At 33.2% G+C, this 6000-nt stretch overlaps 1 protein-coding gene across 2 annotated transcripts in view; it reads left to right on the top strand.

Moving 5' to 3' along the window:
- The first annotated feature begins 394 nt into the window (after positions 1 to 394).
- LOC148299888 (uncharacterized) overlaps positions 395 to 6000 on the top strand; it is a 96175-nt gene continuing 90569 nt past the window's right edge. For both annotated transcript variants that reach the window (XM_088275532.1, XM_088275531.1), the window contains exon 1: positions 395 to 544. The gene's annotated coding sequence lies outside the window, so the exon portion shown is untranslated. The remainder of the gene's footprint in view (positions 545 to 6000) is intronic.

Below are 6000 nucleotides of genomic sequence, written 5' to 3'. Positions count from 1 at the left end.
TTGAAGAAATGGTTTTGTTTAATTTTTTTTAAATGTACTTAATATTTTTCAAAGGGAGAAAAAACCTTCAGGTTTTACCTAAAAAGATCTGTTGCACAGTAAAAAGTTTAGTAAAAGGCTTGACATTTATTTTTAATACATTGTATTACATTTTTAAATTTAAAAAACGTTCTCCTGAAAAATCAAGTTTTTTGGTTTATGACGTTCTTGAAAGGAGTGAGCGATATGGTTAGTTAGTTAATTAGTGGATCAGCTGCTCCGGCGCCCAACTCTGGAAGGCGCAAAGACCGCGACGTTCGCGCTTAACCGTAAAATGTGAAATTGGCCATTGATGGTATCCGTTAGTCGGTGCAGCGCTGACCACCGCCAGTGTGAAACTATCTCTCGCCCATATTGGCAGGCCTGTCGCTACTCGCTACTCGCTACTCCGGCGGCTGGCAAATCAACTCCAATCCGGAACGCCGCGAAACGTCAAACGTTCGAACGCGGAAATTTAAAAAAATCGAGATATTTGAATACGAGCGAATAAGTACAAAAATAAACGGTCAGTGGAATATTTATTAAAAAAAATAGACGCGAAGTACCTACCTATCTACCCGCATTATTTATTTATTTATTATTCTTTAAAGTGTTATAATTATTTTATTGAAATTAATGGTGTTTAATTTATTTATTTTAATGCTGTGAATATATATTTTGTGACAAGGATTTTTGCATTTTTGGGTATTTATTTTCATTAAAAAAATACTTACTAACTAAGCATCACGCCGCTCCCCGCAGGGGTAGGCAGAGAGAATAGAACGCCACAACAACATGTCTTCTAAAATAATCTTCGTCTCTTCCACATCCATGCATTTCTTAATACATCTTCATCAAACCTTCATCCGCACGCACCCGATGATGCATAGGGCACTGAATCATAAAAACGCAATGTGATCCTGATCTTTAACACAGGAAGGGAAGGTGATCAGCCCTCCGCTTCAGTTGCCAGTCCAGGGTAATATTGAATAAATATTACAGCAAAAAAAAAACTTATTTATTTAGTCATACATACCCGCTGACTATTCCGACTCCTGACCTGACCATTTTCAAATATTTCAAATACGTGCTCATGCCAAGTGTTCCTCGATCTTCCTCTGCTTCCATACCAACTACATTAGCTTTATAAATTTGTTTTACTATTCTTTCTTCACTCATTCGATTCACACCCCCAAACTATCTCAATACACTTTTATTTATAATCATATTTAAACTATTTTTTTGGGTCCTATATACACCTCAATGGTGCATAGGGCACTGCAACAGTTTGACACGGTATTTAATTGATCAATTATCCTGTGAAGCCAAGGTGATCAGTACTGCGTCCGAAATTTTTGAATCAAAGAGTGGAATATATTTAACGGAATACAAATGAAAGTAAAGAAGTGTGTGAAGGATATTACTGATATACAGGAAAGGAAACGGAGGAGGAATAGTTGTCAGGAAAAAGATAATAGCAATTACATCATGGGCACTCGGGTTTGCATACTCTTAATCGTATAAACTAGACACTGCTAATTTGTCCTTTGATGGGATGAATTCATTGTTTTTTTGTTTTTCTTTTAAGTATACTAATAGTATCAAAGAAATATGTTTTCATTGCCAGGTCGTAAGCCCTGGGATGCTCAGACTTCCATCTTCTTTCATATAAAATGACAGATGTTTTATCTCAAGTTGAGACTCCTATAATCTCGAATAAAGTAATAAGGTATAATCACCCGGGAGGAATATCTAATTTAACATACTCAACCTATAAAGGATTGTGTGAGACTCGTTTTGTGTTCACAACAGCCGATATAATCAATATTTTCATTCATTATTTTCCTTTGATAAATTAGCCTTCTAAAAAACGTTGTTTTCGTTAGTTGGTAACGAATGACGTCACAGAAACGAATCCACACTACTGCTATTACAGCTCTATAAAGCAGATACATAAAGGATACGCCCCATAACACACCCGATGACGTAACATTTGATGACGTATAGCGGTGTCCGTTTTTCGTTTTATTAAAATATCTAAAGTTTAAACCTTCATATCTACCTTACTTCTCTACAGATTTCAATAAGAATGTTACTGATAGTCTTGTGATTTTTCATATTAATTTATTAGTCAATAATAACACATCATGACGATGATCCATTAGAATTCTGAACATTGATGATAGAAAGAAAGGCAAAGAGGGTTGGATCACGTAAGGAGTTGTAACTTTTTGTTTTTATAGAATTATAATATTTCAAAGAATCTTTTTACTGAGCAGAAACTCTTTCATTTTTATGTAAGGTCCGAATCCCTGATTAAAATCTCATACATGAGAAACGCTAGAAATCTCCTTTTCATTTTATTGTTTTTTATTATTTATTTTTATGTCAAAAAATAATATGAAAAATAACTCCTTTAATTGGAGATAATCCAGATTTATAAACGAGTATTTGGACACACTCAAAATGTTGCAAATAAATTAACTGGTCAAATTATAAGCTAAAATAATTCAAATGAAAATGACATTTTCTGGCGTTTCTCATGTATGTGATTATAAACCAGGATTCGAACTTCACATACTGATATAAGAGTTTCTGCTCAATAAAAAGCTCTTTTAATCTCACCAATAGATGTCTCTAGTGAAGTTCTAGTTGTTTGGAGACGTTCAAAATATTTTATATTAAATTTGTCCGCCTCCGTAGTGTAATGGTCAGCACGCTCGGCTACCGTTCTGGAGGACCCGGGTTCGATTCCCAGAAGAATAAATAGAGTAAGAATAAATACGAGTAATTTTTTCACTTTAATATATATTCAATATTACCCTGGACTGGTACTTGAAACGGAGGGCTGATCACCTTTCCTTCATGTGTAAACGATCAAGATAACACTGCGTTTATATGACGCAGTGCCCTATGCACCATTGGGGTGCGGATGAGGGTTTTATTATTATTATTTAATAGTTATGAAAATCACAAATTGATGATAATAAGGAAGGCAAAGGAAGAAGGGAGTTTAGGGAAGGAGGTAGATGATAAACTAAGGGATGAGAAGTGATGGACAGTTAGGATTCTAATGATAGATAGTAATGTCTCAGACGTTTCTTAAAAGTTATTAGATAAAAATATATGCTATATATGTATGCATGTAATATGTTTATATAAATGACTACACTATCAAAATTCTTGGAACTTCTAAATATAACAAAATCGAAACACAGTGTTTGAGTTCACTAGAATTTCACTAGAGAAATCTCTGGTGAGATGAGAAGCTTTTTATTAGCAGAAATTTAAGCAGAAAATTAAGCGGAAAAACTAAGGGAGGTTTGATGGACAGTTAGGATTCTAATGATAAATAGTAACGTCTCTGTTTCTATTTTTTTCTCAACAAAAATAATTTCATTTTCATTCCAACAATACGGACATAAATAAATTCACATTGTAAAACTTATTATAATACTGGGCGATTTGTAATTCACTTTTACTTAATGACGTCTTTGAATATATTAACAAAATCCGTTTCGTACAACGCTTCTATGCACATGTGTAATTAAAGCGTGTGTTACCCACTGCTCGAGTGTATATGTGGTCTGAATCTTCCATTGCGGCGGCCGGAAATGGACCGGAAACGCCGGAACGCAAGTCGGAAATAGTCGAAAAACGTTACACACTCTGCCTGTAATAAGGAACCAACCATAACCAAAATATTTTTGACATCACAGCATATATGAAGGATAATATGGAAGTCTGGGTATTTACTGCACTTACACCATATAAAGTGATCACTTAAACTAAACTATGACAGGTCATAAGTCAATAATAATGTAAATATTAATAATGTTAATAATTTAAATATAATAATGTAAATATACATCCTGGAAATAGTCGAAAAACTTTACACACACTTCGTGTAAAAAGGAACTTACCAGAACCAAAATATTTTTTACATCTCAGCATAGATGAAGAAGAATATAGAAGTCTGGGTATTTACTGGACACGTGTATAAAGTGATCACTTAAACTAGTCTATGACAGGTCATAAGTCTACTAGTATTCATGTAAAATAATTCGGGAAGAATATTGCATAAACATCATGAAGGTCTCTGCAAAATAAAATAAAATTACACAACTAAACAATAGATGGTGCTGTGAACTCACAAGTGAAAGAAGGTGCCAATTTAAAGGTTTATACAACTTCCAAATTTTTAGTATTGAATTTGTCAATCATGGGTGGAATGATGAATGTTAAACGTGTAAAAAGTGATCACTTAAATCAGCCTTTGATAGCTCATAAGCTCTGTAAATACCCAGGTTACCATATTTTTCTTAAAATATGTTGAAATACCAATATAAATAACCCCTAATAGGACAAACCCAGATTTGTGAACTAAGATTGTGACACACTCAAAATATTGTTATAAGAACCACTTAAAATTTTGATTGAAACACTTCCCCTTCTTTCTTCTAACCTCTATCAGCACCTAATGGTGCATAGGGCACTGATTTTTACAGAATCAGTGTAATCTTGATCTTTAAATACCTAAAGGGAAGGTGATTAGTCCTGCGCTTCAGGTACCAGTCCAGGGTAATATTAAATAAGTATTAGAGAGAAAAATCACTTACAGTAGGTACACTCCCGATTTTCCGTTGCTGGGTTAGCGGATAATCCGGGACACTTGATTCATTGTAAAAATATTTTATTAAAACAGAAATATTTCACAATATTACTTATTATGTCGAAACACGTGTTGAGGGCCGAACGCATTTGTTGTCCGCAGTGATAGAATAACAGTATCTCACTTAAAAGTCACGTTTATGGCTTAAAATATTTATAAAATACCTTGAAAAACTATTTTTAAATCTGTTAGTCGTCATAATATTTGTGATAAAAGTTCTCCGGCCTTATCGGTGCGATTTATACGACGAAAGATCCTTTGTTTCGGTATTAGAGTACAGATTCAATGATTCGGATCTTCTAAGTGATCGGATCTTATGCACCATTGATCCAAACAATACTTTGTGGTATTATACTATTAAAATTATCATTTTCATGTGCAAAATATCAATTTTTAGGTTAGTTATCTCTAGTTGTGTCACACTGTCAATGAGTGCGTCTTACTAAGTAAGTACGTATACATAAGCGCATATCGCTCACTCATTTCAAGAACGTCATATATCAAAAATCGTCAATTTCCAGTTGTGCATATTCTCGGAATGCCCAGAAAATGTACTATATCCCAGCAAAAGCGGCATATTTTTAACTTAATATCTACCCGCTACAGGGCAAAAAGAGTTGTTTTTGCATTTTGAAGAAAATGTATTGTTTAAATATTTTTTTAAATAAACTAAATATTATTCAAATGGAGAAAGAACCTTCAGGTTTTACCTTAAAAGATCTGTTGCACAGTAAAAAGTTCAATAAGTGGCTTGATATTTATTTTTAATACATTGTATTATATTTTTAAACTTTAAAAACGTTCTCCTGAAAAATCAAGTTTTTTGATTTATGACGTTCTTGAAAGGAGTGAGCGATATACACGGTACTATTTTAAATGTATCAGTATTTAAATTTTTTCATGGTTTTTTTTTTTTTATTGAACATCCATATTGCATTAATTTTTTAAACTTGTAATAAGTATGTGGAGGTCCTCGACAAAATGTTACATTTCCATTTTTTTTTAATTACCTAACGTCCAAGTGACTCTGAATCTAACTACGGCTTATGCAACACCGCTTATCATGACCCTACTCAGGCTTCAACTTTTTAAGTTTCATAGCCTATTCGTGAGTGGATTTACTCTTTATGTTTAAAGTTACTATAATTTCATGTAATTCATAAGTGAAAATTCTAGGTAAAAACACAGTTACATTTCCAATATTACACAAAATATAATTTAAATGCAAATCTGTACTGTTTACTGTATTCTATCGAAATCTTAATTAAAGTTGCGACAAAACGTGACCAATCCTGTGTAAACCAATATGA

This window comes from Brachycentrus maculatus, unplaced genomic scaffold (assembly GCF_059751285.1).
Source record: "Brachycentrus maculatus isolate JH-2025_06_01 unplaced genomic scaffold, ASM5975128v1 h1tg000905l, whole genome shotgun sequence".
NCBI lineage: Eukaryota > Metazoa > Arthropoda > Insecta > Trichoptera > Brachycentridae > Brachycentrus > Brachycentrus maculatus.
Note: the sequence above shows the minus strand (reverse complement) of the source record. Positions and strands in the feature narration are given on the sequence as shown.